This window comes from Rhopalosiphum maidis, chromosome 2 (assembly GCF_003676215.2).
Source record: "Rhopalosiphum maidis isolate BTI-1 chromosome 2, ASM367621v3, whole genome shotgun sequence".
In the NCBI taxonomy this organism is placed as follows: domain Eukaryota; kingdom Metazoa; phylum Arthropoda; class Insecta; order Hemiptera; family Aphididae; genus Rhopalosiphum; species Rhopalosiphum maidis.
The window spans coordinates 16,010,750-16,033,701 of record NC_040878.1 but is presented as its reverse complement, the minus strand read 5'-3'; the positions used below and the strand labels follow the sequence as shown (position 1 = coordinate 16,033,701).

The 22,952-nt window shown below is 29.8% G+C and overlaps 1 protein-coding gene across 4 annotated transcripts in view; it reads right to left on the bottom strand.

Moving 5' to 3' along the window:
* The window catches only part of LOC113550881 (homeotic protein ultrabithorax-like), a 239,016-nt gene that overhangs the window by 89,734 nt on the left and 126,330 nt on the right, over positions 1-22,952 (bottom strand). Inside the window, exon 3 of one of the 4 annotated variants that reach the window (XM_026952827.1) lies at positions 20,917-21,249. The exons of 2 other annotated variants lie outside the window; for them this stretch is intronic. The gene's annotated coding sequence lies outside the window, so the exon portion shown is untranslated. Of the gene's footprint in view, positions 1-20,916; positions 21,250-22,952 lie in introns of those variants that run through there. One more of the 4 variants, XM_026952824.1, reaches the window with a different exon arrangement.

The window sequence follows — 22,952 nt, the reverse complement described above, 5'->3', positions numbered from 1 at the left end:
ACGTTATGGATACACTGTCTCGAGGGCGTAAATTATTTATTATATTATATAAACACAATATGGTTTGAGAAATTTAATGTTAAATGTGTTCAGGAAAATGTCATGATAAAAACTACTAATTATTTTATAATTAACTATATACAAAGGTTTTTATTCGGTAAAGGTATTTTGAAAGAATCTTATGTATTATATGTGCACGAGCAGTAAAATATCAGTTTTATATTTTTAAAAATCTCTACTCTCTTCGACCACAGCTTATGAAATAAGGTTATGTTATTGATATTTTAAGGGTGGCATAAGTTCTACGCTTTGTGGATGTCGAAAATCATAGGTACGTCTCCGGATATAATTTTTTTTTTGTGTAGATATAATATAATGTTGAATAAGCAGCGCCAAACAATGCTCGTGTGCGTATAATAAAGTCTTTCGTGGGAACCACGTGTACTACATCGCACACACAAACGCACACACAGCCACACTTGTATTTACACCCATATATATGTGTGTGTGTATTATATGTATGTCCGACGATATTTTATAATATTATATACATGCATATGGTACCTATATCGAGGTATTGAAATATATCATTGTCGCTGCAGTACATGATGTCGACCCATCATGTTCCGTACAATATTAATAACAATATAACGATAACGTACGCGTATTATAATATCATTTGCCCGGGGAACAGACGTCGAACAAACATGCATAATATATCATATTATGTATATGTACATAACTGGTATATAGGTAATATTAGATACTAACGTACCTATATACATTTACCATGGAATGGTCGAAAGCATAACATTATTATATGGTTGCACGCGCCTGCGCTGGAGTCATTGTAATATAATTGGTATATCCGATATCGTATATTAAATGAGTTGATGATATACTGAAACACAAAAAAACGCGTAGTGGAAAACGGCTGCTGCAGAATATAACATCGGAAAATCAGTAAAATGTTGGCTGTGCCTATATAACGTACTCGTTCTATTTAGCTATATGCCGCCCGTAATATTTATCGCATAACGATATACCTATAACCTGACTGACAAAGACGTCGCCGTCGCTTTTAGTAAGTATATTACGTGTGCACGTGTGCACATGTGTGTGTGTGTCGGCCGGAAAATAGTACGATATATTAAATTATTATAACATGTTGCACCGTGGTTCGCAGAATATATATGAGAGAGACACGTAAATAACACGGTTTAAATTATTGCTACACGTTCAAAGGATCGGATTTAAAGCCGCCTCTGCAGGATGACGACGATGACCGATAATATTATACAGTTTAGACGTTGTGCATTCGACTTTTCATCGATAATATTTACAACTTATACGACGCTCAAATACAATAATAATATATATAAGTATAGGTATGCACGTGTATTTACGTACACATAATACATCATAAACGTTTTACACAGATGCATTGTGCATTAATTGTACTATGATGTTACAGTACACACTACATAGAAAACTGTGCTGCAGTATTTTATCTTTTTTTCGCTCCAATCACGAATTGTTAACAACGTATAGATGAGCTACGATATTTTATCTCCATGTGTTATGGTTTTCAAAACACATTTGTTGATTTTTGGATATATATACATACGTGTGAGAATACCAAAGAATATATTAATTGATGAAACGAGCGAAATATTAAAACAAAAGTTTGCTTTTCATTGAATGTCATGCGTAGTAATATCGAAAAGACATGCAAATTATGAAAATTCTAATATGATTATCAGTTATAATTTTGGGTCATCGACTGTAACTTAGCACTACAATACTTGCTAGTCCTTTAATTTAAATAATATATTACAAAAAGTACAGACACACATTGCAAATATATTTTATACACATTTTGATATGCAGTTGATTTCAATAAACAATAACATATTATAATTTTTTCTTACTAATATTTTTGAAATTATATAAGTTAATACAGTGTTTATATTATAGAATCACATTTATTATAATAATTACAATTTTTTGATTTAAGTAAGCTCAAGATAAAAAAATAATAACTCATGTTTATGTTAATGTATTATATAGGTACTTAAGAACTTGATATGTCTTCCAGCTTAGATAAATTTAGTTTAAGGTTGAGTAATTATTTTTTTTCCGTATTCTTATATGATATAAAAATTTAAATGTTTAATAGGATTATATTGTAATATATACAAGAACAGTAACTATGCGGTGATAATACTATTGTGGCTCAATATAGAGTTCACGGTGTCGTATATTTAACGTACTCGTATCTATCTTATACGAAATAATACTTGACGGAAATGATTATAATATTAATAATGGCACGTCAATTCTTATTTTGACTGAATCATCGGTTCTTATACAAATGTGAGTTGTGTAACGACATAATAATATGTATAATATGTTGTCGTTTTTGAATAAGTTCGTTTCGGAAAACGTTTATGGAAATTTCGCGAGAGTTTAATATAATTGCATTTGTAGAGGGAATTCTCGGTGCGCTGACAACCGGACTTAAATATATACATGTAAGTGTATGTATATTGTATTATTATACGTCCAGAGAATATTGCGAGCGCGCTTAATTGATCGTAATCCTCAGCGATATATGGTTATTTATCAACCGTATATATATATATACGCGGACAATGATACGGAAAGACGTCCTTTTTAATCCGATTGGACCCCGTCGTCGCCGGCTAGTTATTCTGGGATAGGTCTGGTGCTCTAGGGCTATACCAAACCTCATGCGACACTTATATTATTATAGTATTTTGGTTTATAATACCATAATATGATAAAATATCAATATGTATGTGTCGTATTTTCTGCGACGGTGCATGTTGTAAAAACGTTTTGCAAATTACTATATCAGAATACTTCATACTCTCGGAGCATTCCCCTCGTGCGATTGGTTCGGATTTTTTTATCTTTGACCCCCGTCGACAATTTTTTTGTTCATATACTCACCACGATAGATAATCAACACGATATGTACTATTAGATAATCATTTACACGCAGAACAATCCATGGCGTATATTGTATATTTATTATTATTTTATATACAATATATGATATATATTAAAATAATACTGAATATATATATATATGTATGTACCGATACCGAAGCTGAAATATCTTCGTGTTTACGCCGCTTGGGGGTCATAGATCACGTCGCCTATTCGTGGAAAAAACAGCCTTACACGCACCGAAACTAATATCATATAATATGATTACTCAATCGACCGCCTCACCGCCGTGGTAGTTTATATATATACCTATTACCTATATAAGCCGAATATTTTAACAAAATTACCAAAATTCCATTGTCGCCACGTCGTGGTCTCTTCAACTATAACCGGTTATCACGGTATCAGTATAATATATACTACATTATGTATAAAATTATTATATAATTTATATATTTATATATATTATGCATTGCGCATTGTGTACCTTAAAAATAAATAAATAAGTCTACGCGTGTTCGGGTTGCGTGCAAAATAGGTTGCTATTTATACGTTTAATGTATAAAGATACGATTTGATTGCGACCGATAGTCCTATTTTACGCTCACATACGTCTCTGAAAATTCGCGTGGGATATCTGCAGCAGTCACATAATAGGTATAATATGCGTGTACACTGTACACGCTAAAGCTTCGTCCGACCGCTCGACGTGATCTATTGCTTCGGTTCTCTTTCGCGTTCCTTCCAATCCAACATCAGTGGTTTTACTGGTTTCCGATCGGTATACATGATGTCGTCGCGGTATATATAATATAGAATAGTAGTGTGGTACCTACCCGTATGTACCACGCGATTTACTATAAGACAATGCAATCGAACGGTTTTCTTTCTGTATAGTGACAAATACTGTATACAAATAGAAATATGATTATTGATCTTAGAGTTTGAGCTCGTTTTGCACGGAAAAATTAAAACCGATAATTTACGACCTCCGCTTAATTATATAATTTTATGTCACGCATATTTTTGTACAATTTTATCGCCATTATGAATTCACTTTTTTAAAACCATATGTACTCAAGTTTCAAATTTTTTATTTTTGTATTATATTATTTTTATTTTTATTTAAATATATGTGTTCATCCATTAGTGAAGCAAAATCTATCCACGATTTTTATTAAATTCTAAAATAACTTGAATTTTTTTTATATTGTAATTGTTATAGGTTATTTTATAACATAATAAAATATTTCTTAAACAAAAAATAGCACTGCCCCGAAACTTTATTGTCAAAATTGTTGTGTTAACTTATTAAAATATTTGATACTCACGAGTTTATATTATTATTTCATAAATTATATACACATATCAACATCTAACGTTTACGTAGACGTACGAAATTTAATATGTATACACTGTATAGTTACGTTGTAATACATAATTATAATTTAAACAAATATTATACATACTGCGTATAGCAATTATTTTTTACATGTTTACCTGCTCGATATATCAAATTTGAGCGTTCAATTAATTTTAAATTTACACGATAATTGTCCATGCGCTGTACGCATAATATAAATATATAATATATAATATAATATACTCATTTCATGATCTATAAGACGTTCGGGTCATTTTACGTTTATATATATATACTATATTCATACGTTTTCGGCATTATGTTAATAAATGTTTAAATATAATAATTTCGGAGGCATAAAAAAATACACCACACGCTTGTATAATATACATATACGTATACACGTATAATACTATGTATATCATCAAATATATATTATAATACACGGAACCGCGCGCCGCTCGCGTCATTATCCGAAACGTACGGCTGGAGATAATTTCGTCTTGGATCTCGTATTTTACGACGTCCGTCCGGTTGAGGCGATATATTAAAATCGGACACGGTATATTATAATATAATATTATATATAGGTATACGTAATTCTCGTATATGTACTTAAGAATTATTTGATCATGTCGCATTCACGTGCGGGGGTCGCATTTAGTGAAAGACTCAAACGGACAATATTATACACAAATATAGCATAATATATTATTAATATAAACGCACGGATGTTAATGTCATCCAAAAAAGGTCTTCGTTTTATATAATAGAGAATTATTAATGTATATATATATATTATTATAACCGTTTTGTTCGGACGCCATGAATCCAAACCCTAATCCGTCAATACTGTCTCACCCTTACTCTATATTACAACATAAATACATCAATATATCAAAAATACGATTGAAAAGTCCTTTTTTTTACGTATACTATACAAACTCACCGTATGAGTAGGAAATACAGTGTATCAAATACGTTAAAATTCCATTACGCCGTCATTGGAACAAGACATACGTGTTCGATGATTTATGTAACGATGTTTGATAGTGAACAGTTGCTTAAATATATCGAATTACATGGGATTATGGCAGACAAATAAAATATGTTATATTTTATCTCTGCATTCCCCAACCTAAGACTGATTACCCCTAAATCTTCACTAGAAATTCAACTAAAATTGAATTCGTATTCGTTGTTGCATACACAGCTAGTGTTCCACGAGCTGTCTTTATAATTTAATCTTGACAAAATCTAACGAAACCCAAGGTCACAGACTATAGGAGTTTTATAAATGACCCAATTAAATACTTTAAAATTAACCACTTATTAAATTTCTCATTGAATGTAAAATTATATAGTGTAAAATTATTACATCATATTTTTAGATAACCAATTTTTATGTCTGCAAATAAAGAAGTGTTCTATTTCTAAAAACTCGATAAGAGTTTATTTACTTGCCAAAGCATAAAAAAAAACCGATCTTTATTATATCGATTAAAATGTTTCTTACTGGCTATTGTTGGATATTGGGCTAAAGTTTCCAGGATCTATAATAGTAGTCGATAGAGAGATTCAAGTGGTCAAGTGATGTTTTTATTATCACAGCGGTCAGTGATTGGTCATAACACTCGTAACCAACTGTACACGATAAGAAACAAAAGTGAAATTTTATCAGCACACGTATATACTTAAAATTTACCTTTTGTCTGCAACACTTTTTAAAAACTTAAAAGGGGTTTCAAAAAAAAAAATTAGATATATCTATATTATGAATATCTCACAATATAGTTTCATACGTAGAAATAAGTAATATTTTAGGTATAGCAATAATAGTAATTAATTTCAATACCATAATTTTCGATCTGATTCATTTTTATTTAAGATGAATATTGAATTTTAATATTATCCAATAGTCGTGGACAATATAAAATTTTTGATTTTTAGTTAATAACTGTATTTAAAATTATTAAATATACTTTAAGTGTAATTGTTCAATATTTGCAAACTAGTAAGTTGAACAAAAAATAGGCACACTGTATTACATAATTTTACTAAACGTTTAAAATAACAAAAAAAAAATATTTAAAATAGTAAATTAATCAATTTAAAACTAATATTGTATAGGGCTTTAATGTGGTGAATACTACAGCACATTTTATATTGAATAAATTGGAAAACGTCGGGAAATAATGAAATGTTTGTTATGAGACGTTGGTATGACCTATACGTAATAATATGTTCATTAAGCTATTTAAAAATTATTTTGGTTACACAGCAAAAATTGTTGTTTATAAAAAATGTTGTTTTGTACGAAAAATAATAATAATTATATTGATCTTGTTCGTTATGATACAGTTTCATTAGTTTCAATAAGTTTCATTTTTCCTTGGCTATTTGTTGTATCACATTTTTTTTTATATACGTGTAATGCGTATATTTAATAGGAGCAACAAATTAAATTTTTAGTATCGATTAGTTTTGATCGTATATTTTCGTTTATTGGTTTACGTTCATACTATCATCTAGTTAGTTTATTTTTTTTATACACGCATATCATACACTACTCACTGCAAGTCATTCGATGAATCATTCAAAATGAAAGCCGGTGTATACGCTATAATTAATAATGATAAGTATAAATATTTTAATGGATTTCAACGACCAAACTGGATAATAATAGTATTATAACTATGTATATATTAATTGTATAGTCTATTCGATATCTAATAATTTAACGTGATCTTTTAAAATGAAAATATGCGAGCAATAATCAACTGTAGTCATTATTATTCGTGTTGTGTGACATCCGTGTGACGGACAGTAAAAGTGACATACGTTATGACTTTTATGTGTACAATCATTATGTTCTATGGAGTAAAATACTGTTTTCTGATTTCGAGTTCGACATTATAATATTCAAGCGCGATCGCTAAAAAAACTGAAAATCGATTTATACTAAACTAAATATATAGTTAATGGTATAATATCACCTTACTTTATATTATATTATTATTCTACATAGATTCGACGATAGATGGATTTATCTAATTGGTAAATTGTTATTTACCATACTGCCTGGCTGATGTTTTCTTCTTAGGGCAAAAATACTTTATTCTACTAGTTCAGAAAAAAACAATTACTTTACATAGAATATAACTGTAGTGATTATTTATATACTAAAATGATACATGAGAAAATTGTACTTGTTGTATAGGTTTCTAATAATAGTTATTATAAGCTATAGGAATATTGAAATTAATCATGCTACTTTATAGTTGAAATCGCAGATTAGATTTTGTGACTAATCAAGGTACCAACTATGATGTAAACATCTTATCAACATTTAAGCCTTTGCAATAATCATTGTCCGTCAGACGACAAGTGTATTACTCATTATAAAAAGTGAGAAGATAATGAAACAAATTGCTCTTCAATAACTGTGGGTATCTTTAAAATGTATAGAATCTACGCTATAATATTTCAAACGTACGTACATCATTTGTACGCATCACGTGTAAACGTTTTCACGCAGTTCGTTTTGTTCGAAAATCACATTACGAACCTATATACATAAGAATGTACTACGGATATTAAACGTTGCGACTTACGATATATGATTTAACGATAATAATAATAATAATACACAGCGTGGTCGTTGCTCCTCCCGCCGCAGCGGCGGGAGCAGCAACAACAGCAGCATATACGACGACGTCTGTCCAGAGGCTACCGCGGTGAGCGCGGCAAAGTGGGAGTGCTCGACGACGACGGCGGCGGCGATGGGCAATATAGCCATTATGGCGGTGGTTATATTTTTTATTTTTATTTAATTTTTTTTACCTTACTTTCCGAGCAATTTGATTAAGATATTACCGGTTGTTCCGACGAGGTCTCTGCCGAGTCCGCTGCAGCAGCCTCACCGGAACCCGCCTATTAACCGACCCCCGGGGCCTTTTCGTGTTTTAATGGCCGTTTTTAATTATAAAATAATATATATGCGCGCGTGTGTGTATATGTGTAATACGCCGACGAAGAAACTATAATGTAGCCCGTCTGCATAGATAGCGGCGAGGCGAAGAGGAAAATTTATTTTCAACATAATAATATAATAATAATATTTATAGTGATATTATAATAATATATCGTGCGCGCGCGGGTACGTTGGTAAATATCGTGTGCGTGTTTGTCTGAGACGCGATCGGCCGTTCAGAAATATCGATTGTCCACGCGCACGCGTCGGGTTGCCTCATAAAATGATTATAACATAAGTACCCATACGATATAAATCAGTAACTGAAACGCAATAAGTTTTGTACGCGGAAAGCGAACGGCCGACGGACAGCTTTGAGCGCGATCCACCGTGAATCATAAACGATATTATTATAAATTGTGTATAGCTATAAGTGATATATTATATTCGTTCAAGTACTCGTCGCTCGTACGATATAGGTACAAATGTACTGGCAGTATAATAATAAACTTATAAAAAAACCGACTTGAACGCGTGTAAATGTGATCGAGTGCAGGACTCACGCACGAAGCGTTTTTCCCTCTTCGATTATTCTCAATATTAATTATTATTATATTCACGTTCGCGCCGTGGAAAAACATACTATTTAATAATATATTGTTACTGGTTTTAGCTAGTATACAATATAATAATGTTTAGACGTACGGTATATGATTCCGGAAACTCGTCGCCTAAAAAACTATATTGTTTATGCGCTTCGTGTATGTTATGATAACCCTGTTCCGTAGTATGTCGTTGGAACGTTGGATGCAATAATAAATATTGATTAAAAAAAAAAATCTGAGGTTTTATATACGGACCTATACTGTAAACTGTATAACTGTCACTGTCTTTGTTTTTGTTCCATTATTATCATAGTATTTTTATTCGATTTTTATTCTACGTCGTCGTCTATTAATTAGAAAGTGTAAAAAACAATTATAATATTATGTATCCTTGACTATTTAGTTGTCATACTTTACGCGTTTAATATTAATACACCGTTTATAATCTGCAATGCCACGAAATACGGCAACTAATTTTTATGGTATTATACTTGATACCTATATAAGGTCAAGATTCTTTTATACTTAGTTATGTATGTTATTTGATTGATCGTAAGTTCTATGTGAGAAATAAATAAACATATATGTGATAATCACTCAATCCCAATAGAAATTCCTAATCGATTATCAATGGTGTATGTAACCGAGAGAACTGATAGTCATGGAGGAGGGTTAAAAGACCAAGCTCCCTCTGCATAGAGCGCACACCACACGTAAACATAATTTCACTTAAAAAAATATTTAATTTTATATGTAATTAAATACATTTAAGAAATATAAGTAAGAAAATAAAATGTATATGTATGTATTTATTTAATTTGTATCCTAGATATTTTTAATTTGAGAAATTCAAATTTATGGTCATACTTTAAATAATTAATTTTTTTTATATATGAGGTATACAAAATACATACAACTTTAAGTATTTTATGTCATTATTTGTTATGATTAATTATTTATTATTTAGATGTGGTTATGTATTGTTTGACTAAAACGTGAGAAAAGTCTCGAATTCGCCGTGTACATAAATCTTGCACAGATCACCGAATGTTTAAATATATGTAGGTAGTAAGTGTTGATTGGGTTCCGACTTACAATTATTACGGAAGTCAAGGTACACATTTGGTATTTAAATTTATAATAGACTTTTATTATTAAAAATAAAAGCTACATACCAGCAATAAATTAGTTGTATGAAACTTGCTGATATGAGGTAGGTAGATTATTAGATTGGGTAAGTACTACCTACTAGTAGTCTAAAGTATGCATTATAAATATCCAAAATAGATCAGTATTTATTAACGCCGCCAAAAGATTATTTAGGAAAAATCAAAGATTTTCACAAGACTAAAAACATTTATTACAATGAAAAAATTGAAATTGCTCGTAGGATAAAAAATGAAAAAAATATTCTGCCACAACATTAAAAACAGCTGAATAAAATTCGAATAGGCACAGTAAAAAATTAAATAGGAAAAAAATCGAGAATCGTAGTAATTGTATTTCTTCTTGTTGGTCTGAAATCTAAAAACATAATAAATAAGTGGTGACATGAATGCAGGTGCTATACATACTTGATATTGGATTTCCAATTTTGTGTATCCAGAGTTTTGTCTATATTATATAGAATTTACAATAAAACGGTAGATAATATTAATATCACTATGGTTCATTAACTACGTATAATATTATTCGGGTCTGTGCTATATTTAAATATTGTTATTATACGTATAGTAGGTTAATAGTATATTTGTATTGATATTTAGACATTTCTAAACGAAAATAATAAGTATAAAACTGTGTGCTTAGTTTATATAGCTTAACGTGATTATTAATTATTATTATTACGCTCACCACTTTCCTAGTTGTCACTTTTGATGAATCGTTAAAAAGACTAATATAGGCGACTTGTCGTGGCATAAACTAATGGTGCCAACTTTGCGTACATTAAAATAGGTAACTATGTACATATTATTATAATATACTATAATAGTATTATATGCACACAAACATAATGTAGTATATATTTACTGTTTAGAAACAGGCGCCACTGATTATCATATATAAGTCTATGTGTAAGACGATTCTAAACACAAATATATACGACGACGGACGCACTTGAAACAATGGACACTGGCGAAAACAACAAGCACACGTGGTGTCCAACTTACATATAATAATAATAATAATAATAATGGTTATGGTTATTATTATCGTATACTTATACATATGGAGTTCACGGCGTACGGTCGCGCATACACAATATAATATTATATTGTATACCTGTTACCGCGATCGTGTCGCGTACATTGTATATACCACAGAAGCAGCAACAGCTGCAACAGCGGCATTTTTAATGTATATTATAATATATGCGAATTGATTGGTAATTTATTTTAAATAAAGCCACGCATAGTAGTATTATAATATGTGTGGTCACTCACAAACGGATAGTAACGCAATAAAAATCCTATTAAAACGTGATAAAAATAAAATAAAGAAACGATTTTAGTATAATACTTACGTGGGATTATTAAACACTAAATTATATGCATTTGATGTGTATACATTTATAATCGGTACACGAGAGTGGTACATATGCACAGTAGTTGATGGCTATCATATCATTATTAATATACTTATCATATTATAATATATAATGAATGGCCTATGGGTAATATTTCGTCGACGAGATTGCGGCCATCGATGTTCATGTTTTTTTTGAATTGAGATCAATTATATAAAAATGTATACATAGATGCGTTATTATATGAAACCACTTTAATACGGGTATAAAAAGCGTCTGGCACGTATAAACGATGACGACCTTCATCCTTTGTGTTTTTAACTGGCCGCTATATCAAAAAAAGAGACTATTTTAATGCGAATTTAATGTATTATGCATGGAAAATCATCGAATTGATGTTAAACGTGTTAACCGTTTTATTGATAACGATAATACGGATATTCTCTTTGTTATCAAAATTATTTTTTGATTGAGCAAATATCCAATTTTGATCATGTGAAAACAATTTTTTTGAAACCGTTAATAGTTCAACGTTATTTGTGATTATTGTTTGTAAATGTATTAGTATAGCTGGTATCTTCCGTGTGAATATTATATTGCAAATATATTATTAAATAATTGTATTTATTTATATGTACTCAATAGGTACTGATGTGATAGAGCTGCAACTATAAATAGACATACCTAGAACAATTCTTAACGAAGCACTTATTTTTGTTTTTTTTTTAACTTATTATATTTTAATAATAATAAAAAATAATACAAATATAGCAGATGGGAAGAAAAATAACCATTAATAAAAGTGTAAAAACTAAAAATAATAGACAATTTAATTAAAACAAACATACATTTTAATTTCATAATCATCACATACCTTAATTTCCGTCCATCAAAATCTAAAATACACAACGCGTAGTAGGTAATAATTTAATTCATTGTTTATTTTAGTTGATGATCAAGCGTATGTAATAGGTATATAATGAGTATATTATACAGATGCATATTTTAAGTGCACATAAAAGTATGTAAACATGTAATAAACAGTAAATTGTATTAAGCAATTTCAATCTAAGATTTCTATTACTACATTATTATTGCTGTAACAGTTTATTTATTACAGTATGGCGTTTGAAATGTAAAATATTTTATATTTTAGTTTTTGAACCAAGCGATAGAGCAATTGATTTTATACAATGATGATGTGTTTTTTGTTCAGAAATCACTTTTTGGGGCAGTAAAAGGGGCTTCGAAAGTTTTATGAAACCATTTAAATGTATATAGTTATATTTTAAATTGAATACAGATGGTACTTTGTAGAATTTATTTTTGAAAGTTTCCATCTGCAGTTTTCTAGAAAATTGCGAAAACTTTTTTATTATCGTTTTTAAATTTATAATAATAAAACATACACCAACTATATTATGGTTAATATATATTTCATTTTGTGTGATTATATTTAAAATTTACATAACATATAGTATAATTATTATCTATCATAAACTAATAACATTATTTTGATAACATTTAAAAATGATAACTTAATAGACTTAAACAGTTTTTTTCAAATAGTTGAATTAAAATGTAAAATCATCTAATACCTGTTATAAGGTTGTATAATTTTTGATTAAAATTATTATTATTTGATTATAGGAAAAATTATCTATGCATAATACATATATCTAATATGTCTATATGTGGAGTGTATATATTATTCTTTCTACTAGTTTGTTTTTCTATACACATCCAAACAATACATATCAAGGGTTAATTATATCCTCTATAACATGGTTGACTAAACTTATTTTGGCCGCGATCTACTAAAAATATACTTCACCTTTGAGGATCGACTTCCAGCATTTATCGATTAACTACCACCATAATTAATTTTCGTGTGCGTAGCCTAAAAATAAATTTTAACACAATCGACTTTGAAATCGTTTGCGATCGACCGTTTTGCTGCCCCCGCTCTATAAAAACGTCACATCATTTATAATATTATTTATTTTTTTTAACTTACAGGTTTAAATATATAATTGTATTTAATAATACAACGATTAAATTTTTAAGACATTGTCATGAAATTACCAATTTAAACTTTTAGGATTAACAAGAAAGAAATTATATTTTTTCATGTTAAAGTACTATACAGAAAGAAAATATTTAATTATAAGAATCATGCATTTATGTTATCTATTTATCATATTCGGACAGTAAATAAATTAAGACCAAATTTCTTCAGACAGAAATAAATACAAGAATAAAATTATTAGAATAACTATGCATGCTGCAGTAAATGTGTTAGTCAATCTCTTCGAAACAGTAAAATACGCAGTGCCGTAACTACAGCTTGACGGGGCTCAAATTTATATACCAAGACCTTGGATTTTATCATATATACTCATATATGTTTTAAAAAAATATTTGCAATACAAAATGTATAGTAAAAATAACAAAAATGATAAGAATATTTAGTTATATTATGTACATCATAACGTTTGAGAAAACCGAATATTTCAAAAAATATATAGTTGCCAACAATTCCTGTATAGCATTATTATAGAATGTTAGTATTTAATAGTATCGTATTGTGCGAATATTATATATATATAATAGTCCGATAAGAGGGAGGAGAGAGGAACTCGAAGAGTTTCTTTAAAAATTAAAAATTAATAATATCAAAAGATACGTCGATTATATTTTTGTGAGTGACCACCGATATAGTAAATGATAAAAATGTAGGCATAGTAACATCGAATCGTCTGAAATTGATTTCATAATTTTAAGAACTCGTGAGGCACAACCGATGCGTCGGATTACAGTGTTCTGAAATATTATTTTTCAGTTCAAAATAAATAATTAAATAATTGACAAAAAAATCTTTGTTAACGACATTTTATTATATGATTTATAATTATAACTTACAAGTAAATAATATAACACTCAATGAAAATAAAAGTCATCAATGTGTGACAATAATTTATAATCATCACGTATTTACATTGCACATAATAAATTAATGTGTCATAGATATACGTGCGTAAACTTACCTTTACTGTAGTTTGATGTATTTTAGATTGTCAGAAATTCTCATAAGCATAATCAGAGATGAATTTTCACATTTGTATGTTCATAAATCATGAGCTACAAAGACCACATATTAATGGCATATGGATCGATAAACGCGCGTGGTATTATAATATTATAATATAATAGACCTATTTGTATATAAGTGGTGGAGGATCAAAATGTGTAGTAGCATAAAAAGAAACAGAAAAAACCCTAAGAGAGAAGAAAAAATTGGATGGAAAATCTCCGACATTTCCACAGGTTTATTATTTTTTTTATTATTATTTTTTTTTTTTGCTATTTACGCCGTCCAATCCTGAGCGCTGTTATAATTAAGAGCTTTTTGTGCGCGTGTGCTGTAGATTGTATATATATACTGAAAAGGCTGCTTTACTGTGCTCAGTCTATTCGGGCAGTGGCAATAAATTATTCCGTCTGTGGAATTAAAAAAAAAGCCAGAGATTTCGAGCTTTTGAATTCGACGAGACCGCTTCGACTGGCGGTGATTTTTCGCGCGGAAAAAACGTTTGCGGGCAAAGTGAATGAGAAAAAAAATACGTTAACTCCGAGTTAATGTGGTTCGCCGACGAATATTCGCGCGTCGGGTCTATTATAATGACGGCGGCGCCACGCCATGTCCGCTACACAGTACGTTGCACGCAAACATTTTTTAGGCAGTAGATAGACAGAGAGAAAGAGAAAGAGGGAGTGAGAAAGAGATTGAAAGAGAAAACTAAAGTAAAAATAAAACATGAAGGACACGTCACATTTAAAATTCATCTCCGGTTCGACGTGCAACGTACCTAATGGGTTTTTATGCTTTTGGACTCGGGAAAATCACGAAGCTCGAGAATGCATTTTTTTCACGATCCTTTGTTTGTTTATTCTTATTTTGTCTTGATATTTTTCTCGTCTCTAAGTCAAATTTAATTCACATCAAATATTTAGATTGCGGGTCCGTGAATAGAGATTCTAAATACGTTCATGAAATTATAGCATGTGACTACTATTGTTTTCGATCTAATGCAAATTATCATAAGTTATTAGAAATAACATTTTTTTTAAATTTTATAAATTAATTGTTATCCTTCTTTATATACAATAATACATACATACATGTCTAAGACATGTTATAATATTTTTTTAATATTTTCACTTGTAAATGTGTATATACGTTAAAACTAAATAATTGAACGTGACTGAGATGTTGTTCAATTTAAACATACAAAAACGAATGTCAAAAATAATATTACAAATATTAATAATCGTATTTGACTACGTTTGAACGAACCGAACGAACTCTGCACAGAATTGATTTTTGACGTATCACATAGTTATTGTCATCACTCATCATCTAGTTAAAATGTTAATAGATACACCAATAACTGACCCTTGATAATTAAAATTACATTTAACCAATATTATGCCATTAAGCATTTCATAACCCACCGATGATATTATTATTCGTAAAAATAATATTTAAACAATTATAAAAAACACATATAACTCGACAATCATTGTTGCGATTTTTTTTTCTTGATAATAAAATATGAGTAGTTAAATGGGTATAGACTATACCGTGTAGTATATCTTATATAAAACGAATATTTTTTTAGTGCTTATTCAACATAATAAATTGATTTCAGATCACGTCGAGGTGACATATTAACGGTTAACAAGCGATCGTCGTCATAGCGTGTTCATTTACAAAACAATTTTCTCGTAAATACATCTCGCCCTACCACCACTCGACTTCAGCCTGCTCCGTGTAACTGTGGTTAAGTTTCAATATTCGTATCCATCGGGTCCCGCGTATAACGGCGACGTCATAATGGCCTGTATACACACACACACACACACACACACAAACACGTAATAATATATACACATATTATATTTTATATATATATACGCGTTTATCAAAAATCGTTTTTCCATTCGCGGTGGGCACAAATTGCGACGAAACACACGCAGCAGCCAGTAGTGCACTTGCCGCGGAGCAGGAAACTTTGTTGGATAAGATAGAAACCCTCGCCCCCGAACGTCGGATCATATTAGGGCCACACGCCATATGGCGCTCGGAGACATTACGCAGAAGGCCACACCAATATCGTTTTGTATGTGTGGGTAAATATATATATATTTAGCGTATAATAGTCAAAACCGCAACGCCGTCGTCTTTATTATTTATTTATTTTTTTTCCTCTCTATTTTTATTTTTTTTTTTGGATACTTTGAGGGAAACCGTAGTGGTTGCTGTATATTTTTTAATTTCGTTTGGTAAGTGAAACGACGTTCGGGCGTCACATGGTAGTGGAGACGACGATGGCGGCGGCGGCGGTATGAACTAATAAAATCGGTCCGTCGGCGGAAAAGGAAGGAAACGCCGCCGCCACTGCAAAAGAACCGGAAACTCGAGTGGAGGGCACTACTATAACACACACACATACACCGACGAGTGCCGACGACCGTGCGCGTAAGTAAACTAATATAAAAGCGTATAATTACGATTTATATTAACGTCGTGGGGTGAAAAAAGCTACATTGAAAATTCCCGCGGGATTACGCGTCGACGAACTTTGCGAGCATTCTGTAATATACATAATACATATATATTAATATATATACGCATATTATAGACAAATTACGTTATTAATACATTTTCCATTTTCTTTTTTATTTAGTTTTGTTTTTTCCGGTATTTTTGAGATTAGTTAATGCCATAAATAAAACTAAATACTACAGCGGTAATCAGTATCTAATATAGTGATATGTTAGCGTATTTGTTTTTAAATTTAATTTCAATAACGTTAAATAGTGTTTAACTCAGCTACTACAGTTATCCGGTTGATTGTTCAGTGTTCATCCACGTATAAACATTGCATTATAATAATATAGTATCTATATAATATAGTAATAAGATACACGGCGGACATAGTGTTGTTATAAAAACACTAATTACGTATATTGAATTAATAAAAACCATGCGAGTTTGTGGACACAAATAAATCCCTTCACCACTGCTTCAGGACTTAAGACAAGCTATCATAACACATTGGTAGATGGAGATAAAAATATTTGTGTCATGAAAAAGAACAATCGTTATTTTTAAAATATTATTTTTTTTTTTTTTAATATATTGTCATCATAGATTTTGTGGGGTTTTTTTCTGCCAAGAAAAACATTAATCTATTAGTTAACGACTTAAATATTGAAACATTTGGTTGTTGACGAATACCTACTTTTTGACAGTTTTTTCGGCTCGCTTTGAATTTTATACAGTAGTACATTAGTACAATTTAAAAAACTGCCAGATCCCCGCAATCATTAATACAATTATGACTGGAAATTTATCCACAATTAGTATGTTTTTTATTTGTGTCCATAATTCATTATCTCACCTTTTTAGGTTTTGTCTACAATTTACATGTTTTTTATTACTTATAGTCTGTGCAATTCAGATACACCGTAATAAATCTATGTGAAAATCTATTATACGAAAAAGTAGTCGAAATCGAACCACATAATTTCTTAAACTAAATTCCAGCTGTATATTTTGTGAATATATAATGGTAATTGATAATAATTATTGATATTGAAATTTATCCAATTACACTTTTGCACCTCTGATTAAAAATTCATTTTTTTTAATACTTTTATCAACATATTGGTAATCGAAATGAATGGATATGCACACAAATATGTTTTGTTTATTCTTCGCATATGCATGTCACATCCGTAGTTTTTATTGTGTCGTTTTTATTACTTGTATGTATAATATGATAGTTTTTGACATTTGTACGAACGAAAAAAACGTATTAATAAACGCACGCCAGTTGACATTTTCCGACTAAAAAAAATATATATCTAAAAATTAAAATGTCAAGAGTGAGGATATCGGTCGGCTCTCACTACAGTCATTTTAGTCGTCCTGTTTTTGGGTGATATATTTTACGTTGTCATTTTAACAGCCACAGAAAAAAAACATAATTTTTTTCACTAAGGTATATATTTATATGTATTATGCTTATTTTTAAGTGGTATACCAAAATACATAAATAGATTTATAATTATTTCTGTAGACCTTATAGAATTTTAGAATATTTTCCAAATTGGTATTTTGTAAATTAGATTAGGTATGACGCGAAAATAAAAATATTTAGCGTATTTATATATAGGAACCTATATAGTACATAAAATATAATAAAGAGTTGTGTGTACTAAATGTCAATTGGATAAGGAATACACCTATATTACATATATTATGTATAGGCAATCACATAGAATAAAGTTTCATCGTATAGCCGAATCGATAAATTGAATTAAATATGGCTCTTCGCGGATAAACGTCTGAGACTATACATTGACTCACGTGCGCTCTTTGTTCCGTTCCAATAAATTATTATATTATCATTGATGTATGCAATACAATGCTATCAACATTATGTCAAACATTAGTTAGATTGTTGTTTTTTTTTAATAATAGTGTAGTTTTAGTAGTTTCATACGGTTATCACAGGCATCTATATATATACTTATTTTTAACGAGGGGTGGTTTGATTATATTGTGTGAAATAAAAAACATTGATGTCTTATTTTTTTTCAAATCCTTACTATGTACAATGAACATTGAACATATTCATTATGGACAATATGGGCTTTACAACAGTATTATAAATATATAACTCAATCGATATTTCTGCGATAATCTATCTTTTATTTTGTATTGGATTATACACTCATCAACTTAGAAACACACTTATGTGCTCTTTATTCAATACATTTTTTGTTGTTCCACAAAAGCACTGTAAATGTATATCTACAAATATTTATAAATACTATATATTTTATAACATAAAAATACATTATATACCGTCTCAAAATGTTTCTGCATCGTTGTAGTCTACTAGACAAAAACATGGGTATTATGACAATATATAATATACACTTAATCCATATTAAATGTTGTATATAATATGATATATAGAGATATAAATATCCTATACATATTTTTTAAATCGTGATGGCCAGTAGCAATAATAAACGTTGTCGCATCCCATCACAGTTATTACGCTATTATACTGCAGCATGCGCGAAGCAGTGCGTTTATGTATTATGTATAATGTGTATATGTATACATTGAGCGTCGACATTTATTTTTTTAAATTTATTTTCGGGTAGGGCAATTTAAAACTTCGATCCAATCTGGTGGCGTGATAAACAATACGCGAGCGCGACAACGTTATAATCCGTCGCAGTGTTATATATGTATTATATATACTGCAGCAGCACACTGCAATATAATATGCGATGCGCAAGTGTGTGGGGTGCACAAATAAAAAAATAAAAATAAATACGTCCGCCGTATGTACATACATAGACCTATAAATTCTGTTTTAGGGGTGCCATATATATGTTTATATAATATATATGGATATGTATATATACATATATGTACATGAAATGGAGATGTACACGCGAACAAAGTGCGTCACATATGTATTATGCGCGATAAACAATTGAGTAAATATATATATATACATACAATATACACACACACATACACATATATAGTAATTCACGAGACTCATCGCGCCCGCGCGTGTGTGCCGATGATAATTAACTCCAACGAGGGATGTACATTGTATATATGAACATATATATATAAGTATATTTTATATGTTTTATTATTGACTGAAAATGTAGGCAATGTGTACATACGTAACGCGTAGTGTCGCCGTGTGCAACAGAAATAGCCATTTTTTCCCCTTATGACGGCTTGTCTCGATTTTTATGATTTTTTTATTGGCCACCATTTAAAACTTTAGACCGGAAAATTTACCACATCACTTTATACATATACTACAGCCATTATTGCGTGTGTGCAATTGTATATTATAATATATTATTATCATTGTTTGCACACGCTTTACCGTACTTCGTCGTGCGGGGGCGATAATGATACGTCGTTACGTGTTTTTTCTTCGTGTTATCATTAAAATAAAATGTATAACCATGACGTGAAAGAGGAGAAAATAAAAATTAAAACGCAATTCTTTTTTTTAGTATAGAATTTCACTTTTATCTTTTATTTCTATTTATTCACTAACAGTAGGTATATTCAAATTATTATTATTATTACATATTTCAGTAAATATATATATTTTGGTTTCACAAAAAAAAAAAAAAAAATTGAAAAATAAATAGTTATTATTATTAATTATATTTATTATTAAATTTCGTATTATTACACACTCGCTATAAATAATTTTATCAATATAATAATATAATATATAATATATGTATTAAAGTTATTATTAAATAGATTTTTTACACGTTGGCGCTAAATGTAAGTACACACTTATGTATATATACATTATACACATATATACATTTTTACGTGTATATTAAATGTGTATTATATAATATGTATATATTATATTATATATATAAATATATATATATATATATATATTATAGTCTATTTTTATTGAGGATCATTCGAGGGGTACAAAAATAATAATAAAATTAAAAATAAAACAAAATATACTAATGTTTTCCTTAAAAAAATAACCTATAACAAAGCCACATATAAAAAAAAATTATATATAAAAAAAAAAACAAATAAATAATAATATTATCTCTTTGATCTACAACACAGAGGGAATACTTTCCGAGTCTCGGTGTGCTCGTTCACAAATGAATGTGTGGTGTGAGTGTGTGCGGTTATCGATTTGACCTGAAACAGGGTTCCATACTAGGTTTTAGTCAAAATAAAAAAATAAAAAAAACATAATAAATCATATTATACAAAATAAAAACAAAAATAATATTACAACATGCACATACTCAAAATAAATCAATAAAAAATATCGTAATAATTATGTATGAAAGAGTCGACCGTACCGCGACGCATATTCCTCGTGTTCCCTTATAATATTAACATTATTATTATTATTTTTAAACGATAGATTCATGTATAAAATGTATGAAAAGCTACGAATGCTATAATTTATTCAATCGCGTTTTAAGTAGGTAGAATGGATAAATATATAATAATTAAGATACCCATATATTGTTATTTATATATACTGCTAACATCTATATATATATAATGAGTTTTTGCTTACAAAACGTATATAATTATTCTATAAACATATCACCTATATAATACAGCGTTTATGTAATTGTTAAAAATGTTTATCGTCAGAAAGATTTGGTCGCAGTAAAATAGAAAAGAATTGTTGTTTATTTAGGTATAGATCTATTTTAATACATATGATATTTGCAAACGTACATATTTCTAATATATTTTACAAAGTCCAATAGTTTTTGTTTTCGTGTATACTCACGACTTGCAAGAGAGCCAATCGTAGACAAAAAGAATATATAACTTTTTTCGGATGTGGTGGCCGGTCACTATAAAACGTATGTGAGCCAAAAAAACATACGCAAATTAAATAAACCCACAGTAATTTGTTCTTTTACACACCGCGTATATAGCATAATATGATGGTGATTCGGTTGTATATATTATTAAAATGTTTTTTTTGCGTTTTTTCTTCGGAGCGCATCGTAGCCGCACGTATAACATAACATACAAACGGCATTCTGCCGTATACTCACGCGTACAAGGGTCACATTCGCGGGGGCACACACAATGGTAAATAGAGAGAGAAAAGTAGAGAGATAGAGAGATGGAGATACGGAGAAAAGAGAAATATATAGCGGGGAAGAGAGAGAGATTATATTATGTACGCGCTTATAACATGTCCCGGCGGCATAACTCTCGAGTACACGACAATTGCAGTATGTGTGTGTGTGTGGATTTTTCGATTTTTTTTTACGATCCGATAGCTTCTGAATGAAGTCATTCCGAAATTACATATGCGAGTATACATACATAGTTATATATATATATATGTGTGTGTGTGTGTGTGTAAATACGCATATATCGAGTCAATAGTGCTTGTGACGGTGGTGGTACGGCTTTTATATGTTATAATATTTATGCGGTGTCTCCAGGATATCGTATATTTAATGTATACCTATATAGAATACATCGAATACAATTAGAATCGGATATTATAATATATTATATTGATTAAAATGTCCGTTAGAACGTGTTTATCGCCGGCGTAAGACTGAATTGGTATATAATATGCGTGAACAAATAATAAAATACGATAATTTGTCCGGTGGCGTTTTATGTTATATTATATGAGCTTCTATATCGACAATGATGACTATGCACTGTGTGTAACCACTGGACGGTCGTAAAAACTCGGCGAACGTTGATGTATAAAAAAAATATCGCAAAATCAAAACCCTAGATTGGACGAAAACTTGTTGTAACTACGGCTACCGGAGTGATGTAAATAATCATGTTTATCATTGTGACAATAATGTGCAGTAATAATATATTATATTATATCACCTATA